General features: G+C 31.7%; 1 protein-coding gene and 1 non-coding gene across 8 annotated transcripts in view; both read left to right on the plus strand.

The window, feature by feature from the left end:
* Nucleotides 1-21875, plus strand: part of PCDH11X (protocadherin 11 X-linked) — a 741312-nt gene that overhangs the window by 76630 nt on the left and 642807 nt on the right. The gene's annotated exons all lie outside the window — the stretch shown is intronic.
* Nucleotides 7301-7419, plus strand: LOC112470869. The gene has a single exon (XR_003043052.1). It is a non-coding gene; the product is annotated as a 5S ribosomal RNA (ribosomal RNA).

The raw sequence follows: 21875 nt of genomic DNA on the forward strand, positions 1-21875 counted from the left end.
TTGCCATTTTTATTTTGACTTTTGGTACATATTTTTTTCTTCTTCTTAAAAAAATCCCTCCAACATTTCCTGTAATACTGGCTTGGTGGTGATGAACTCCTTTAGCTTTTCCTTGTCTGGGAAATTCTTTATCTGTGTTTTGATTCTAAATTATTACTTTGCTGGGAAATAATCTTGATTGTAGATCCTGGGTTTTTATCACTTTGAACATGTTGTGCCAAGCTCTTCTTGCCTGTAAAGTTTCTTTTGAGAAATCAGCTGACAATCTTATGGGTGTTTCCTTGTATGTAACTAATTGCTTATCTCTTGCTGCTTTTAAGAGTCTCTCTTTGAATTTAACTTTTGGCATTTTGATTATGATATGTGTTAGTGTAGACCTCTTTGAGTTCATTTTTATTGGGACTCCTTGAACTTCATGGGGAAGTTTTCTATCATTATTTCTTCAAAAAGTTTTTCAATTCCTTGCTCTCTCTCTTCTCCTTTTGGTATCTCTATGATGTGAATGTTGTTATACCTGATGTTGCCCCAGAGGCTTCTTTAACTAGCTTCATTTATTTGGGGGGGGGATTCTTTTTTCTTGTTGCTGCTCTGATTGGGTGTCCTCTGCTACCACATCTCTTATGCTACTGATTCATTCATTCACTCTATTGTTTCTTTGTAATATATTCTTCATCTTAGATATTGTATTCTCCATTTCTGACTGGCTCCCTATTATGTTTTTCATCTCTATTTTTGTTTTTTATCTCTTTGTTAAAGTTCTCACTGAGTTCACCTATTCTTCCCCTAAATTCCTTTAGTAGCCTTATAACCAGTGTTTTCAACTCTGCATCTGGTAGATCGCTTGTCTCCATTTTGGTGGATTCTTTTTCTAGAGCTTTGTTCTGTTCTTTCATGTGAGATATGCTCTTTGTCTCCCCATTCTGGCTGCCTCCATTTGTCTGTTTCTATGTATTAGGTAGGGATGCTAAATTTCCCTGTCTTAGTTGAGTAGCTTTATGTAGTATGTGTGCTGTGAGGCTCCTTGGCACAGACCTGTGAGGTGTCCAGCTGCAGACCAAGTCAGCCACATCCTGTGCACCTCCAGGGCCACCTAGTTTGAGTCACCAAGTAATCCACATATGGCTGCCATCTGTACTGGGCTTATAGGTGTCTCAAGGGGCCAAGTCAGAAACTGACATTGGGTACCACTGGTGCGGGGCTTGGGACTGCTCAGCAAGCGGTACAGGGCATGCCAAGGCCAGATGCTGCTTCTTTGAGTTTGAGTTTTTGAGAGATTTTATGAAAGTTCTCTTCAGGAGGCAAAACAGCTTGTTTATATGGAATAAATCACTGGAAACACCTTAAGTGGGTCCACAAGTTGGGAGAGGCAGAGTCTCATGGAATCCCCTGGATGGAGCGATCTGTGCCATCCAGGTTGATGACACTTGTGTCTGCAGGCTAGGAGAGGGGAGGGCTCAGTAAAACAATAAAGGCTTCTACCTGCACCCTGCCCGGGAGCCAGCTGCCCCTCCAGCTGTCTCCTTGAACCCCAATACCTCAGCACCTCCCCATATGTCCTTAGTGTCTCCGGAGCAGCTGTCTCAGTGCTGGAACTCAGAGCGAGTGAGTCCATCATCAAGTAAGGTTGGTTGTGAGCCCTTTATGAGAAAGGTACCCACTTCTTACAGCCTTTTGTCACTCAGCTGCAACGTCTGCTGGTTTTCATACCCAGAGGTTATGGGGACTTCTCTTCTTAGCACTGGAATCTTGGACTGGGGAGCCCAGTGTGCATCCAGGTCTCCTCGCTCCTCAAGTGGGGGAGGGGGCTCTGCAGCCAAGATAGCCCTCCTGATTCTTGATTGCCATATGCAATTGTAGGACCTAGCCATTTTGCATCTCCACTCTTCCTACCGTTTGAGGTAACCTGTTATTTGAGGTGACTTACTTGTAGGGCTTTTGTTTAGTCAGACCTCTAGTGACTTTGTGTTCTGGTTACTCTGTAGTTCTGTTATAATTTTGTTGTGGTTGATAGTAAAGGCATGGAACGCCTCTCCGTTCTATTCTATCTTGAATTCTCGATGGTTAAATATTTTGAGATGACTATGGCATGTATGAAAGCTGTTGTATCAAAAATAAACAAATATTTAGTACAGTGATGGAAATATATTTAAAAGTTAAAGTCAACAGTACATATAAATATATGTGTTTATATTTATTCACTCTATAGTTTAGTGGAAATGATCCAACTATGATTGTTTAATTAGTGAGCAAAGAGTTCTTCAACCGTCATCCAGTTTAGACAGTATTTCCCCAAAATAACTGGCACTTGTTGGTAACTGATTCTTTTCTGACTATAAGATAGCATGCATTAATTGTAGAGAGTTTGGAATATGCAGATGAATAGATAAATAAAATAATAAAAATAAAAATTACTTACAATTCCACCAAGTCAATGATAACAAATTTTGTTATTTTACTGCATATTTTTCCAATATTTATTTCTATGTATGTACTCTTATGGAGTTTTTGTTTTTTAAAAAAAAAATAAGAATTATCATTTTGCTATTTTTTAGGTATTCTTCTAAAGCAAAATTTTTGGTGGCTATATAATATTGTATTTATAGATATTTCATAATACATTTAGTTGTCTAATATTGTTGTATATTTCAATTTTTATGCTATTATAAACAATGCTATAATATTTTGGATATTAGGCCCTTATTGGAGGCATTGCTTGCAAATATATTTTTCCATTAGATGGTTGTCTCTTTACCTTATTGATGGTTTCTTTTGCTGAGCAGAAGCTTTTTAGTTTAATGTAGTCCCATTCATTTAATTTTGCTTATACTTCCCTTGCCTTGGAGGTTAAATTCATAAAATCCTCTTTAAGTCCAAGGTCCATGAGTTTACTACCTACGTTGTACTCTATGCAATTTATTAAGAAACAATTATATAACTTTTTGATAAATAGCTGTAATGACACAAGATGGCAGTACCAGTCTTTATGAGTTCTGAAAATATGGTAACGTACTTAAAACGTGTAATGCATTTATCTCGGTTCTCGGTATTTGCAAAGAAACGTTATTTTTGTCTATAAATTTTCACCAGTTTTGTGAATTAAAAAACATGCTAGTGGGAGTATGTTATAATCTATCTACCTACCTACCTATCTATCTATCTGAGAAGAGTTCTTATTTCTCAGGATGGCTTTGGCAGTTTGGGGGCTTTTGTGCTTACATATGAATCTGATGATTTTTTGTTCTATTTCTTTAAAAAATGCTGATGAGATTTTGATGGGGATTGCATTAAATCTGTATAATGCTTTAGGTAATATGGTCATTTTAACTATGTTGATTCTTCCAATCCAAGAACACAGAATATATTTTCATTTTTTGTATCTTCTTCGATTTCTTTTAATGGCGTCTTGTAGTTAACATTATATAGGTCCTTCACATGCTTTGTTAACTTTATTCCTAGTTATTTAATTCTTTTTATTGCAATTGCAAAAGGAATTATTTTTTACACTTCTTTTTCTGACACTTTGTTATTAGAGTATAGGAACACTATGGATTTTTGAACGTTGATTTTGTATCCAGAAACTTTACTGTATTTGCTTATTGTTTCTAGTAGTGTTCTTGTGGAGTCTTTAGGGTTTTCTATATAAAGAATCATGTCATCCGCAAATAGTGACAGTTTGACTTCTTCGTTTCCTATTTGGATGCCTTTTATATCTTTCTCTTGCCTGATTGCACTTGATGTATTGTACACTTTATTTTAGAATTGCATAACTATATATGATTGTTTGAAAAACTGGTGAAGAAATAACTAAAGAGAATAAAGTTGTCTTATACATCAGCATTACATTAGATTTTTTAAAATATAAATTGAAAAACATCAGTAGTAGTTAAGACCATGGCAGCTTGAAAACCTGTATATGTCTTTTGCGATAAATTTTTGTCAAGGTGTGTGCGTGCATGTGTGTGTTTATTGAGAGGGTAGTGTGTACTTGCTTATGCATGTATGTACCAATGGTTGCTCTTTGGAGAAGTAATAAAAACATGGAAATTCAGAAGCAACTCAGCAAATAAAAAGTACCAGGTTCAACTTACTTCTATCTAGAAATCAGCTATTTATAGAACAATGGAAATCAGTTTAATACTTGCTGATGTTTGGTAGTACACATGATTTTTATACTTCTACTCACTATACTATTTTATTTTATTTAAAGGTAGAATTACACACTATACGTTGTCCGCTTGTTATTGAGTTAGCAGAGATATGTAAAGTTTATTTCTTAAGGAAAAAAAGTGTGTCATTAGCACATTGATAGTTAAAATGCTTTTCTAGCAAAATTATTCTCGATTTTTCTCAAGGAGACTGATTTTTCATAGAAAAAAAGAGCAATAAAAGGCAGTGTTCGTATTTGTTTCAAAAGTAGTTTTGTGTTTGATTTTAAATAGGAATTTCATAAACATTTCTATGATTCCAACCAATGACATGCTTCTTCACTGACTTGATGAGTGATTATGACTACATAAAACAAACAAACAAACAAACATTTCCTGAGTTCCTATGTGCTATGAAAACTGAGCTAGTTACCGGGGATACAAAACTAATAAAGACATTGTGCCTGCCTTTGAAAAGCTAAGTCAAGCGAGTAAGCTTATTAATGAGCAATGTTTCAAATATATGAATGAGGATTAATCTAATGGATGTATGTTTGTGCTCAGTGATTATTATTTTTGTTTTCACATTAAAATCACCTGTTAAGCTGATAAAAAATAAAGATAGCTAAGCTTCAAATAAGACCTATTCTATCAGAATCCAAGGGAGAGATTCTGACCTCTATAGACAATTTTAATGTACAGCCAGTGTTGTGAATCACTGGTCTAGACAGTGATCAAATAAAAGGTCACTTTTATTAAAATGGGTCAATGATGACTCAGCTTGTTTGTCCTATTCTAACAGAGGGAAAGGGTGAAGTCCACTTTAAGTAAAAACAAATTGGGAAAATGCTGAAGAATCTTTCACATATAATTGTTATTATATAGTTTAACTGCCCAGGCCGAATACATAAAACAAATATTTTCATATGCTGAATTTCATTATAATAAGATTTAAAGTTATCGCTATATATTTATAGTAAGTTAATGTAAACTTCTAGAGCTATTTTTAATCTGAAAATGTTTTCTTCATTCTAATATTAAATATATGGGTTAATTGCATTATACTTTTTTCTAGTCTTGAATATACTAGTGTTTATTTTAAATACAGCCGAACAATTTAAACATATTGTGTATGCAATGAAAACCACATCCTGAATTATACTTATTTTATGTCAATGCTCTGAAGCATTAGCATGGAGGTATAAAAATGACAAGTGACTAGTTACATGTATAATGATTAAGAACTAATGCTTAATTTATATAGAAATTACTCAGAAAATGCATGATAAAGTTGGCAGACTTTTTTTTTTCTTTTCTAAATTTGTACCATGGCACAGCTAAACACACAGAAAGATATGATTAAGTTTATATTTTTTGTAATAAAAATATTAAATAATAAAATAAAGTGTGCAAGACAGTCAAAATAAGGTGGAAAATAGCACATTATAAAGCCATTCATTCCTTTTAGAAGAAGTGGTTTTACACAGGCCAATTTTAAACAAGCTATTCTAAATCGTTTGCTCCAAAATTTATATCCAAGTTAAAGCTAAGTAGAAATTTGATTGCTCTCAGTTAGCTAAAATACTTCTTGTTGGAAAAATAAGTTTAAAATGGCATATTTAAAAAAAAACATATAAAACTATTTTGAACAAATATATGCTGCCATTCACAGCTACTTTGTGAAAATATTGACCTCTCCTTTCTGATCCTCTACTTCTACCACATTTGGTAGCTCATACGTTGTTAATGTGTCCCACCTTTTAAACATTCACAGTCATAAGAAACTCAGTACACCCAAAGAGAAATGCATTAAAAATATATATGGCATGTCATATGTTGAAAGAATTCCCTTAAAGTTCTGGCAGTGTTTTGCTGGTTTAAAAAAAAAAAAAGTCTCACTGACATAAAGAAAGAGGTGTAGGCATTTATTATGGCTTGCTAACTTCGAAGGAGAGAAATCCAGGTGAAAACAAATTGAATTTAGCAATCTTTTTAATGCCTCACTAGATTCTGAATCTAACCTGATGTTGCCTAATAAATAGTTGAAACTTTCAATTTAAGAGAGAACTTGGAAACTGGTATGTCACATACATTTTCTAATTTGTCTGTAAAGATGGCATATTATATGATTACACTGTCATTTCTAAAATAATTTTACTCTTTTGCAATGCCTGTTTTATAACACTTCCTGTTATTGGCTTGCAGAGTTATGGCCCAATAGTTCCCAGCCATTTAAGTCAATTTCATTAAAGTATCATCCCTGGAATAAACTTTTTTCACAGCATTCGTCAATGAAACAAAGTGTTTTAATTAATCTGAAAGGACAAATGATAAGCACATTGGCTTTTCTATCTCTGGTTTCTCTTTGGATAGATAACATCATGATAAGGTTTCGCTTTATGTGAAGGAATCAAAATAACAACACTTATGTTTCCCTTGTTGAGCTTTATTAATTCTCAGTAAATGCTATCTATGGTAGGAAGAGAACAAATTAGAAGTTGGAAAAAGTTGACACTAATACTGAACTATGATATGCATTTCTTTTATAGGCCCATACGAACACCTTGCTATTTGAGGTTGGTGATTTGTATATACAATGAAATGTTACTATAGGAAAGCTCTGGTTGCCTTGTGTAGAAATATTCATCCACAGATTCAAGCAAGTTCTTAACTCTTCATACACATATTCACCAAAAAAAAAAAAAAAGACCATTTTCACAAGCTTTAAATATACACTATTTGACTTCCTAACACAAGTTACATCCCAATATTGGCATTTGCAAACCTCACAGAGAACTTTACATGATGATCTTAAAGAATAGAAAAGCATCAAAAGAAGGAAGAGATTGGAAAGATTTTTATATAAGACCACATTTACCAGTATCATTGTCTAGTTTGCAACATTCAGCAGTGTCAAATGCACATTTCTGTGGAAGTATCTGACCTTTATTTAAAATGTCACTCTCACCGTACTCTTTAAATCATAATTACTTGGTTCAGTTAATGATGTATAAAGCAGTTTGGCTAGCTTTGTTTATACGCCATACATCATTATGAGATAAAATTCATAAAACCATATCAAAATAATTCAATATTGGCCAAATGCAACTATCACTAATTTATAACTTATTTTAGGGAATTGAAAAACGGAACCAGTCTACGGCCATACTACCCTGAACAAGCCTGATCCCATATGATCTCAGAAGCTAAGCAAGGTCAGGCCTGGTTAGTACTAGGATGGGAGACCACTTAGGAAGACCAGGTGCTGTAGGCGTAAAAAATAAAAAAAATTAATAAATAAAGGATTCTAAGCTGACAAGGTCTTTGCAATCTGTGAGGTCAACCAAGGGTTGCTTCACCTAAAAAAATAATGCATATAATGCATATAAATACATAAATACATAAATACATAAATAAATAAATGAATAAAAAGAAAAACAGAACCAAAGCTAGCATATTTTGTAAGACATTGAAGCTATATTTGTTTTTGCTTCAGAAATTCTAAATTAATAAAAATTCATTATCTGAATTTCAAACACAGTTTATTATAAGTTTATAACCATATTCATAGCCATTTCAATAATTAGGTTAAATCTACTTCTCAGGTCCAGGAATAAATCTATTACCCTATTATTTATATCAAAAATTAAATATTCCATCATTTGAAACTGTTTGATGAATATTTTTATTGGTACCTTCAGATACACTTTGTATAAGACTTTGTATTTTTTACATGTGATGTATTATTGAATTGTACACTTGAAACCTATATAATTTTATTAACCAATACATTTAATTTTATTAACAAATAAATTTAATAAAAAGTAAAGATTGTATTTTTGTTCTTTATCTCAAATATTGAAAACGCATGCATACATGGCAGTTTTATAATCTGCAGTTGTCATTCAACATAGCATCTAAGCAGAAAAAGTGATGCAAAATTAAATAATATAAAAATCAGTTAATGTACATTATAGGCTCAAGACTAGGTTAAGGGGAGTGAGGCACCTATAGTACAAAATTTAGAGGCTTTCACTCTCAAGGTTATGCAAGTACTCTGATAAAGAAAACTTTTTGTCTCACTGTGGTCCCAGTTCCAGTACACTGAAGCTGACATATAGAAAATGATTTTTAGTGCTCATACTTGACTCAAAAAGTGGGTGTTATAGAAAAGTATCCTCAGTTACTATAATTAGTAGGCTTGACACAAAATTTACCAGTATGTTCATGTGTAGCAAGCACCAAAATACAGGTGCGCAAAACAGTAGAAAGCATTTTATCAAAAACCTTTATTGCCACAAAAATCAAACTCCTCTGTGTCCTCGTCCATGAAATTCAAGATGTTAAAGAAGAACTGAGAGCCTGAACAATTTAAATACAATAAAACAATTTGTGTCGAAGTTGTATAGTATCAAAAAGAAGATAGATAGTTCGAGCTCAAGTTCAACTGGTTAAACATTACAGGTGCATTCTTACAATCTTGAGCGTTATAATGATATAATTATTATAAATGTTATAATTACAGAAGATGAATAGGACTTATAACTTAAAGGGAAAAAATCTTATATATATAAGCACAGTCAGTTTATTAGGCCCACCTGCAAAATGTATCCATAAAGTAGAAGGGGAACTATAGATCATGTAAGAGAAAACAGACTGGAAAACAAGATTCATGAGAGACTAGTTAAATCTCCTGACTGCTATTCTGTGACTTCTTTTTGAAGACACTAACCTAACTCTTTTATTCATATCACTTAGTTCACCTCTATTTTACCAGTGGTAATGCCCAGAAACATACATAATGCTACATAGAAACACACACACACACACACACACACACACACACACACACACACACAGTGCCTAAGAGTCTGGTATTTGGACACATCTTGAAAGTTTATGTAAATTTTTCATTTTATTTAGCTGTAGAATGCAAATGTAGCCATAGTTTGATATTTTTCTTATGCCTGAAAGACTAGAAGAAATACTTGTTAACTCAAGCAAATGACGGATTCTAGAGTCACATCAGCAGTTTCTCTTCCTTAATAGGGTAACTGAAACTTCATTAATTTGATATGATGTATTTTTATAGCTCATTTAGGTCCACACAAAGATAGTTGATTTTATATTTTTTAAATTTGCAAACAATAGGGAATTTTGCACATTTATTCAATATGAAACAATGAAACTAGCTAAGTCACAGTAATTAAGCTTATCTCTAGAATTTTTTAAGTAATTAATCAAATATATATGTATAAAAGCTATTATAGATGCTCAGAGGTTCTGGAACTATTAAAATGGGGAGCCTAATCTGGTTATTACTGACAAAGCTAATGGAAAAGTTATTTCAATTAATTCTCACATTAGTATATTTGAGAACTCAGTAATTCATATATTGTTTCCTTGCCATCTTTTGGATTTTTATGAATATTTTACTACTTAAAAATAATTAGGTATTTTTGTTTTGTGGGATTCACAGACAGTTGCCAATATAGAGAGATATAATGCAAGAGTTTGGGTGGGATATGAAGAATAAAGAGAGAGGCACATCATTTTATATTTGTAGACCTCTCTGGAACTCAGTTTCCTTATCTATAAAAAATAAATACTACATTCGATTTTGTAATTTTGTAATATATTACCAATAACTTAATAGCTTAAAACTACTAATTTATTATCTCACAACTGTGTAAGTCAAAAGTTTAGGCAGGCTTGCCTGTGTTCTTTGCCTAGGGTCTCAAAAGGCCAAATTCGAGGTATTGGTCAAGCTAGCTTTTATCGGAAATCTCTGGGGAAGAATTTGCTTTCAGCCTTATTCGGTTTGTTGGAAAAACTTAGTTACTGGATTGAGGCTCATTTTCTCACAGACTTCCAGCCAGGGACCACTCTTAGTTTCTAGAGGCCACTCAGGTCTTTATTTGAAGGTCCCCTTCTTCTCTGCAATGGAGATATCTTCTACATGTTGAATCTCTCTCACATTTTAGATCCCTATGATATCCTCTTCTGGTACCAGTTAGGGAAAATTCTCTTCTTTTAAAGAACTTATTAATTAGATCAGGCACACCCAGATAATCTCCTTTCTGATGAACTCTAAGTCAACTGGTTAGTAATGTTAATTGCATTGGTAAAGTTTCTCTTGCCACTTAATTTAACATAATCGCAGACATCTGGTCATATTCAGCGTCCCAGAGATTAGAATGTATATCTTGAGAGAGTGGCATTTTAGAATTCTGTCTATCACAAAGGTGTTGGATGAAAATTACCTATTCAGTTCTAAATATTCTGATCGTAACCAAACTGGTCTCTGGAGATAAACTGGATTCCGGATAATTCATTATAGGAACCATTAATTTTAAGGTTTTTTTTTTTTTTTTTTCCATTTTATTTCTATCCCAAGTGAAGAAGGGATAAAACATACCATTGTGTGTTCTCTGGCTAAAAGAAAGATTTCGTCTAAGTAGGAGTTGTATGTATTGTCCTCTATTACTAATGGACAGTATTTTCAGCCCTATCCAAAAAATAAGGATATCTATTCAAATATAAACTACAGTCTGTAAAATAAATATTCATGAAAAAAGAGGAAAGCAAAAACATTCAATTTGCATCAAGCTTAGTGTTAGTTACACTCATCTATGGAGTCTCCTGTTTTGTCTTACATGTTTCTATATCCTCAATGTATATCACCTAATAGGTTAGATGATTAATACTTTGCAAGTAGAATGCTAAAATTCCTGATGGCTCTAAGCATCTAGATTTTTTTTTTTTTATTATGGAGACAAAAAAGATAATTTGCATATATGTTTTATAGTATTATCCAGGCAGAGAGTAAAATCATGTGTTTTGCAATATGTTTTGGGATACTTGATTACAAATAAATATGTGTTTATTTGGTAACACTATTTAGTAAAAATTACATAACACTATATTAGAAGAACAGATTTCATCATGGATTTCCTAATATTTATTTCAATTTATGAAATTCTAATGCTATACAATATTTCTGTTAGAAAAATATGCTATTAACTCATTTCTTTTGTGCTGAATTACTTTAAATTTTTTTTGCTAAATCTCCGTGTCATTTTTATTTATTGTGTTATATTTAAATATGATGGAACAAGTAAAAATAAATTAAAAATTATAGTACTATGATCAGAAAGTGATTATACAGACTTTAGATTTTTATAAATTTAACCACTATATTTATAACACTTATTAACCTATCAAGAAAATAGAAACAGAGAAATCACTAATAAAATTAAGTGTTCTAAATCAATGATTTTAAAGAAGTGACTATGCTTAATATAGAGTGATTTGTGAATCACGAATTTTTTGGTAGTTATATCTGTTCCAGTTCTGTGAACAATCTCACACCATGACTAATTAACATGCCAAATGATTTGGAAAATGCAATATGCTTTTGGAATTATTTTATTTAGCAATGTAACAAGACTTTTAAGTCTTCCAATTAAATCATTTAGAAATTGTCATTGGTTAAAATCAACATTCTCAAAATAATCCCAAGATATTTATGAGACTTTACAATTTTTATGTCTCTATCAATTGTTTGGTAAATTTCTAAAGATAAATCTACCACACAGAAACAATAGAGCAAATTTGTTGTCTGATGATATAAATTCTTTTGGATTGAAAATTACTTGGATTATTATAAGTCTTTAAGAAACAACTAAGATATGCATTAGTGATCTGTTTTATAGCAGGTACTATGACAGGTGCTTGGAATACAGTACTCAACAGGTACTATGTGAATTGACAGTTCAGAAAACAACCATAAAGTATAAGATCTACTAGTTTAGTGGCTTTTTTACTATTTTACATAGGAACTTTTAAAATGTTTTGATAGCTTTCAATATTTAGCAGAAGAGTCTAATTATTTTGAAATGTTACCTTGCTGATTTTGACAATAAAAGGAGAGGAAATGATATTTAGATGCTACAACTGTTACGAATATTGCTCCAAAACTATATCATAGGTTAAAATTTCATAAATTGAACAGAAATGACATTGATAGAAGAAATTCTGTAAAAACTTAGTAAATCAATTGAAATATATTAAAATTATGATGGAATAACAACAAATTATCATTTTAATGAAATATTAATTAAAAATAAGCATTCTTGAGGATAAGAAGTAGAGGTTAAGCATTCCAATGTATATTTTTAAGTAGATCTATTTTCAGCTGGTGAAGTAGGAAACATATTCAAATATTTTTCTACAATCATGGTTTAAGCAAGTAACATTAAGCAAATAATTATCTGAACTCAAACTACAGCCACCTATCGTCTATGTTCTCTAGAGAGTTTCTTTGCCACTGATAGTTGGCATGATGGATTCCTGTAAAACCATTAAATATATACAAGTAAGTCAATTAGATTTAATTTAATTTTGATTTCCTGAAAAGTGTTTTATCTTTAAATTATTTTTAAAGTTGCTTTTGAATAAAATAAGTGGCAATATAAATTTCTGAGAATAGCATTGAATTAAAAAGCATCCTTGAATTAAATATGAAATAATATTATAGTTCTTAATTCGAGCCTTAAAAGTTAAGTGAATTATTTACATGTAGAAGACCAAAGGCACAACAGTCATACAGCCAAGATATATTCATCTGTCTGAAAATAGAAGGTTAATTTGGGTTGCCTACATATATGTTTAACTTTTGTTAAGTTGTGTTTTTTTTTTTATTTTACTTATAAAAATTTAATTGTAAACTTAATAGGTTTCTGATATTATTAAATAAATACTAAAAATAGTAATAACTACTGATGATAAAAATTCTTCTCCATCAGCTTCATATCTACTTAAATCCAAATTCTTTTGATTCCAACTCCAAAAGATCCCCTATCTTTCCATTACCAGTGCCATCATTTTAATTAAGGCACTTATCTTTTTATTTAAAAACATTTTATTGAAGTAAACATACACTTTTATTATCTTCCATTTTAACTATTAAAATGATTTCCCAAATGACTTCCCTGGTTCCTATTCAATCAATTGGTATAGAAGCATCTTCCTATAGTCATGTTCTGATAATGTTATCCTCTACTCCAAATTTCCCATAATTTAATGAAAGGGATTGAAATTTTCTCAACTTGTATTTAAGATCTTCTGTGATTGGACTACAATCTGAAATTTGCAATTCATTTATCAAGATTGCCTTATCTTCTATAGCATACAATAAAACTTTAATAGAAGCAATCTGTAGAGTATATTCATGTAGAGACAATTGAAATTATTTACCAGAATATTATCCTAGAGAAGTTATAGATTTTAGAATCTGATTCTAGAATTACAATAGCTAATTTAAGCTGACAATATTAAGAAATTTATAGGGAATCTTTAAATTTTATGATAAAATAACAATATGAGGCAATACATTTATTTTTAATAGTATTCTGTGTTCATAAAATCTTGGTACATTACACAATGAAGATGCCAAATCATTTAACATAAACTTATAAGAATCTCTTTTATGAAGTATGTGTATTTTAATATATAAATTAAATTGTATTTCCATAAAACATTCAATTAGAATCATATTTGTCTGAGTAAATAGTATATAATTAGTAAGATAATATTTTATGTATGAAACCCAATATATTTTCTAGAATTCTTAAGTATAATATATTTCTGTCAGCAGACATAAATTTTACTAGTTTCTTATTGTAAACCACATAGAGAACTGAGGTCCTTTTCCAGAAAATTCTAGCCATTTAAAGAACTAACTGTAAGTACCTTTTTGTTAGTAGAGTACTGAATTCAAAATTGTCTGTCTTGCTATTGTACTTTTACTGTTAGATTTTTCATTATTCTTTGATGTATTAGCAAATGAATAAACATAAAGAATCAAATACAATGTTTGTTCTTAAACTTATCTTACAGAGAAAAGGAGATATTTATGGAATATTTTAGAACCTTGCCATAGAAACCTGGCTTTCCAACAAATAGTTTCTTTTAATACCTAGAATTAGATGTCTTGCCGTGTGACTTAAGACATTTGATTAATTAATTTTTAGGCATATGTGAAGCTAAATTTATTGAACCATCTCTCTGCTCAAATTTCTCTATTACTATTTACTTGTCACATACATTTTTGCTTGATTACTTTTATGATATATCGTTACAGTATTTTAGTCACCTTTTTGTCCTCCCCAAGGAAATTACTGTGTAGTAAATAATCAATAATAATCAATAATCAATCTTAAGTTTCATAATGCATGCACACACACACACACACACACACACACAACACACACACACACACACACACACACAAGAACAAGTATGTGCCTGAAGAGTTGGGGTGGAAAGTTAAGGGAAATGTCATAGTTATTATTCTTATCATTATTACTATTCCTTAAAATCTCAGAGTGCATGACATCCTACTTGCCCTTAAGTTGGAGGATTATATACAAAAAAGGGCATTGCATTTGGAGCATGTTAAGACCGACTTTAGTTCTGACTCTGACACTACTAGCACTGTGAACTTTGTCAACTCTTTCAATCTCCTGGACTGAGTTTCTTTTCTTGGGAGAAAAGTGTTTTTTTTGTTTTGTTTTGTTTTTTAATATTTACCTTAACTTCTCACTGTATTGTTTAGATCTTGAAAAGAGATCACATATAAAAGTGTTTTGCATTTACTGAATGATAGAAAAGCAGAATGCTACATATTTTTAATTGAAATTCCATTTCAAATGCTTATTTTAAGCATAATTTTTCCAACACAAAGCACCTATACTAATATTCCAAGAAGAATATAAGTTTACTTGGCACCTAAACATTGGAGGATAAGAGAAGGAAAAAAAAATAATAATGATAGATAATTATGAGTTTGGTCTGGATCACGGTATAGTTATTAAGAGGTGTTCTACTGGGTCTGAGATGTGTTAGGAAATTTTGCTTTGGGGAGACTTACTGCAAAAAATGTGTGTGTTTTTTTTTCACATTTTGTACTAATGGTGGACTTTCCACTTTTAATCAAGGAAAGTTCTCAAATACTTCAGGGACTTTTTGCTTTATTAAACCTCCTGGAAAATCAACCGATTTTTATGGATTCATGCATGAGATATTCTTTTTAAATTTACCATGGCCACATGATAAATAACTTCTTTAAACAACCACTGGTATTCTAGCTCGTCTTCTTTTCAAATATTATAAAGAATTTTAATCCATAGAATAGAATTCAGGACAATATAGACTTAAGAGAAGTGCATGTGCCTATAGTACTTCCCACTGTGACAGTGTAGATATGAAATCAACTACAGGAGGAGATATAAACCCTTCGGGGAGACTGAAAAAAATGAAAGTGGTAAAATTACGAAATACAAAGGAACAAATTACTTTTCAGTTCAGTAGGGGTCTGTAATTCTACATTGCTCAGGTGCAGATGAAAACTACTCAGGTCAGAATCAAGTTGTTTCAGTAAAAGATAGCACTATAAATAATGAGCTGTTCTCTGATGAGTCAATCACTATCAACTGCCTGTTTAAAATGTCAGAGCTGTCAAGGTCAGTTGGTGTTCAGCTAATGGCAGCACTGACCTAGTGTCTCTTACAAACAGTCTTTAAATTAAATTTGAAGTCTCCAAAAAGAATTATTTTTTTAGAGACAATATTTGAATCAATAATGTTTTGGGCAATGCAGTGAAAGAGTGAGGTGGGTTGATTCAGGTTTACAAACTATAGACAATTGTCCATTAAAGCAATTACATTACCACATTGGACTGGTTAGAAATCAATAATGAGACAGAAGCAGAATATTGACATAATTTTTCTATCATTGTGTCCTCGCCAAAGCTTTTGGAAATTGTTGTTTTCAATGTACTTTACAGTTCATAACCATAACTTAAGGAGTGAGGTATTGAGAAAAAAAAAAAAAAAAGAAGCCTATCAGGAAAATAAGCATTAGAAAGATAAAAAGAATAAAGTTTGGGTTTGATAAAGGTAGCTCTTATTATAAGCATTAAAGGAACAAAGTACATTTCCTCTGAAAGAATTTGATTAGCCACTCTTTGTGATTTCTCTTATAATAAATTTCAGGTACTTTTTGAGTAGATGGCTGATGGGAACTCAGCTTGTCGAAAATTTGCTTAGTTACACATTCAACAAGCCTAATGGACTCTTTTGATTTTTTTGCCCTTTATGGAGTAAGTGTAAAGTAACATTAATTAAAAGCTTTTCTACTGAATAATCCATGTGCATCACCTTCCAAAGTTTAGCTTAAGGGGCCTACATTGACAAAAACACATTTTATTCCCTTTGCTTAATTTCATTAGTGGGACTCCTCTTTGACTTTGTGAGAGCATTTAGATTTTCCTCTGGAGCATATTAGAACACAGAAGGATTAGCAGAGCATTTGAAGTAACCACAGCTCAGGGATAATGGGAATGAGCTCTATGGCACTGTGCAAGCACTGAGGCCATTTATAGATGTTCTGTACAATGGTGGATAAAATAGGGACTCACTATACTGTACCAGAGGCATTGTTTCTAGAACTCTCAATAAGTCTTTTCTATGCTAAATAATTCAAACTCATATTTTGCATTCAGTAAACAATTGAAAACAAAAGACAATGACTTTTAAAAAGAGTTTTGTTCAGTCAGTATATTTCCTTCAATTTAAAAGGAAAATGAATATGTAAAATGATCTAAAATTGCCTGCTGAATCACTAGGAGTAAGAATAAAGGCAGAGAAATCTGGCACTCTGCAAAAAAATTAAGGGTTTTGGTTTTTATTGTTGTTATAATTTGCTTTGTGATGATGCTTTTTTGACAATTGAAATATTTTATACTGCATTTATTATTTACATTTTTGTATGATAGAGTGATGAGGGAAAAATGTATTTGTAGAAAAATATCCCTGAATTTAGCTTGCTTTCTTCTTAATTTGTTCTCCCACCAACTATATTTCTACTGTTACTATGTTCATAATCTACTATGTTCATAATGACTAAGTCTTAGTCATTAAATCAAGTGGATTCTCTTTCACTTGCTCATTAGCAGACTTATAATTTTAGGTAAACCTCAGTTGAAACCCATATAGCCAGTTACACAAACTAGTCTGTAATTTCATAATCTGAGTGCCTGCAGAAAGCACACATTTGACAAATTCTATGTCTACAATGCTTTTGGCTATATGCATTTTCAAACAGTCAAAATAACACCCAAAAATTATTAATAAAATTCACCACGCAGCATCCAATGATAGTTGGTATCTGGATGAATTTCTCATTTACAAACTTGCCCCAGAGCATCTCTCTTCTTAGAAATATTCCATCCCCTTTCATGATGAAGAAGATAGAACATAATACCCCAGCCATTTTATGACTCAGAGCTTTCTATCTTATATAAATGGCCTTTATTTTAGTTCATATTTGGCATTACTCATGCATATATGAACTTTCCATTTTTTAAATGTCTTTGTTCTATAATGCAGTTACTTGTTGTGAAATCAGTCAAGATCTATTACTATTAATATTAGCAATGCATTTTTATTAAACATTTAAATAAGTAATTTTTAAATTTCTTATAACTCAGTAACAATCGTTAACATTTGGATAGCACTTAACTGAGTGTCAGGTCCTGTTCTACTGACATATATTATCTCATTTAGGAAATATTTTTAATTCTGTTTTACAGATTAGGAAACCACGATATAATGTAGTTAAGTGGTTTGTTGAAGATGATGCAAATAGTAAATGGTAAAGCTTAAATTTAAACCCAATCACTTTGGCTCTAGAATCCCTGATCTTGATTTTAAGACTACAGTAGCAATTCTTAAGATACTTTGCATGACCAAATCTTAGGTTTCCAATGTAAATATCTTTCAGAGTTTAAAAACACTTTTGTAGCATATAACCTTTAGGAAAAGCAAGCAATGTAAATTATCTCTTACTAACTCTTAAACCAGATTCAGAGGATCTGTAATTTCATGTAGACTCTGAAGAACACTTTTGGAAATTCTAAATCAAAAGAAATGTTCTTGAATTAATTAAAATAAGAAACAAATTCATATTCTGTGGTCTTTAGTGTGAAAAAAATACATGCTGTACCAAGAAGAATAAAGTCCTCCCCAAGATGTTCGTGTTGTAACCCCTGGAACCTATGAATATGATACCTTAGGCAGCAAAGGAGAATTAAGTTTACAAGTGGACTTAAGGTTGTTAACCAGCTGATCTTGAGATAGCTCTAGTAGCCTGTATTATTCAGGTAAGTCCAATGTAATAAAAATGCTCCTTAAATGTGGAAGAGGGGGATAGACCTAGGCATCACAGTGGTGAGATTAGGTAAACTGACTGCTGGTCGCTTCAAAAATGGAGGAAATGGGCTGTAATCTAAGGGAATGTGAGTGGCCTCTAGAAGCTGGAAAGGAATTCTTCCCTAGAGCTTCCAAAAAGGAACAGAACCCTGCTGAAAACTTGATGTTAGCCCAGCAAGACACATTTTGGACTCTGTCCTCCAGAACTATAATGTAAATTTTTATTGTGTTAAAGCACTAATCTTTGGCAATTTGTTCAACGGTGGTAGGAAATTGATAGGAAATTAATACATGCACATATTTGTCCTGACTATCTGAATGTTCTTCAACTGAAAACAAAATATTTGAGAAATGCTCGGAGTCATAGTGATAATATAGTCAATATGATTCTAGGTTGTTATCATTGGCAGATAACAAAGTCACGTTGTAACTAAGTGTCAAAGACTTTTCTAAGTACTTTATATATGTTAATTCATTTAATTTTCACAATAACTGTATGATATAGATTTCATTATTTTCCCCAATTCATAGATGAGAAAACTGAAGAACAGAGAGCTTAGATAACTTGTTGAAGGTCTCAGATCTAGTAAGTGGTAAGTGCAGGATCTGGACCTTTTTTTTTTTTTTTTTTGGCTCTAGAGGCCATGCTCTTAAGCATTAAGTATACTTCCTTTCAAAGGAAACTAAAAAAAAAAAAAATCTTATGATGTGACTAATATTGTAACCAATGTAAATGGTAGATTTTAGACTTACATAACTAAAAGGGCTTTCTTGTGCATTTTTTTTTTTTTTTTACTTTATTGATGAGGAAACCAGAGAAGCAAAATGACCTGTCTGAGCTCATGCAACATAACTTTGATATCTGCCATAACCTTTTCTAGAATTTTCTCATTACAGATGGCTAATAGGAGATCAGTTTAAACTGTCGGTGAGGGGAACATACTGAGAATACTGAGTCAATGTAACACCCACAAAATCTGTTTCCAGGTTTTGATCTGCTACTTAATGAGGTATAGGCTTAGACGTGAGTAGGCTTCATAATTCATGAGGGTATGAAGGAGAACAAATTATACTCAAGGCACTGTAGTTACTAGGGGAGCATTAATAATTTGTCCAGTGTTAAAACATGGACTTAGTCTAATTTATAGTCCAAATAAATGGCCGGATAGGAGTTCATGTGTTTCTCTGCACCTATTTTTCAGTTAAAAATAAGAATGTTGAGACAAACAGACTCAGACTGGAAATTAAGCTTCAAGGTTTATTTTAGTGATTCCCTTTATCTGTACTCACTACTGACAGCAGGCTGTGAATATGTTCTGGACTGCTGCACTACATAACACTTCCTTCACTGTACATATAAAAAAGACTTTTTATCTTGGGAATTTGTAAAATGAACAACCTAATCAAGCTTAACTCTTGTGGTTTGTATTCTTTGCAGAAACCTATAGTAAAAGCATAGCCTTATATCATGCTGAGAAGCATAATTTATTCATATATATTACGTAAAGAGTGGTTGCATTGAACAGAGAAGATACTAAAAGGGCTATGATTATTTTTATCAGATATGATGAGATATACAAATAATTACTGTAAGTCAAGAAACAAATTTGGAACCTAAATTGAATGTAAATATTACTCTGAAAGGAAGGAATTATGGGATTTATTACACTTACTGAACTTTATGTTTAGCAGAAGTTTGCCCAGATGATACACTTTCAGACACCCTCCAAATGTACTTCAACAATTCGTAGTTTGAAATGTGAGCAAATGTCTTTATACCGGGAAATGAATGGCTGGTATAGCCTAGCTGAGAATGTAAATGTCATGGGTAAGAATTCATAATGAAGAATACATGCTCTGAAAATGTTATTGAAAGATGATGAGTTCTTTTCAAACATTGTGATGTGATATAATATCCTTGAAATTAACATTAAATGGCATAGTTCAACTTATGGAATTCACTGCTCTGAGATAGTATACAATTAATCAAATGCCATGGGTAGATTAGGGGAACCAATGAATTGCATACACATGTGACCAAAAATTAAATAAGAACATATTAACAAAATATTTAAGTATATTGTACATACATGAACTATTTTTTGCTTAGGTAATCCCCTATATATAGATGTCTTAGGACATTATATTTTTTTTTATGAAATAGAGACCTTAAAACCATGAACTGAATTTGATTAAATGATGCCTAGCGTAGATGGTAATGAATAGTCTACTTTCCATACATTTGAATTATGAGATGAGGTAATTCAAACTTTGAAAAAATCGATTCTACTTAGCTAATTTTTTAAAAAATAAAATGATGTGTTCTTAATTTATTTCATAAAATCATTTCAATCATTTAGATAGTTGGTGAAAATTATTTGGTTTGTATTCAGTCATAATGAACATATTACATTTATAATCTATCTGATTGTCACGTATATAGGGTCTAAAAAGAGAAATAAGGAAGTTTATTGAGTTCTTACTACAACAGGAACTAATCTAAGCACTTGCACATCTATAACACAAGAGCCCTATGAAATACATTCCTCTTTAATCCTGTTTTCTATGTAAGGAAACTAAAGCCCAGATACACTAATAAATTGCCCTAGATCAGCAGCCTAGGAAGTAATGGAGCTAGGATTCAAGCCCAGACAATCTGGCTGGAGAAACACAATTTTAACTACTTATTGATTACCATAGCCATATTGGTCATCAAAGCAGGTAGCATTCTTACCAGTACACTTATCAAATATTCGGACTTTCTATTAAAAATAAAAATTTTGAGGAATTAATGAAATTAACTTCATAGTGTAGAAAGTATGAAAAGAATTAGCATGTTTAATGACTTCAGTTGTTTGAACAGATTTTAAGAATTTATATGGAAAGATATACAGTAAAGATTTAGTCAACTCTAGAGAGTTTGATTCCCAGAAAGTGGATTAGTTTTTAGTACTACTTTACTGATATCAGTATTAGGTAAATTCATGATATGTTGGTGATTATGTGTTCTCCAGATACTTGGCAGGCTCATAAGCAGTCTCCATTGAGGAGAACAATGGAGTGATTTATTTAAATAGAAGATGTTAGAAATGATAGAAAGTTGAAATCCATAAGATAGTAAGAACACTGATTAATAATATATTAATACATATACGTGATCTCAGAATAAATCCAGTAATTAGAAAGACAATAAAAGAAAATAAATCCAAATAAGAAGTTTCTTCAAGCCAAAACACTCTTTTAAAGCTGTTAGATCCAGCCCAAATGTTTATAGATTGCTCTGAAATAAAGAATATTCAGTGGATTAAAGTGAAAGAAAAAAAGTTGGTAGAGCTAGCTAAAAATCTATTTTAAATATAAAAAAGTCCAAATTCAGAAGCATATCTGATAATACTGGTAAATTGCCCTGTGTGTGTGTGTGTGTGTGTGTGTGTGTGTGTGTGTGTGAGAGAGAGAG

This window comes from Pteropus alecto, unplaced genomic scaffold (assembly GCF_000325575.1).
Source record: "Pteropus alecto unplaced genomic scaffold, ASM32557v1 scaffold119, whole genome shotgun sequence".
Taxonomy (NCBI): Eukaryota; Metazoa; Chordata; class Mammalia; order Chiroptera; family Pteropodidae; genus Pteropus; species Pteropus alecto.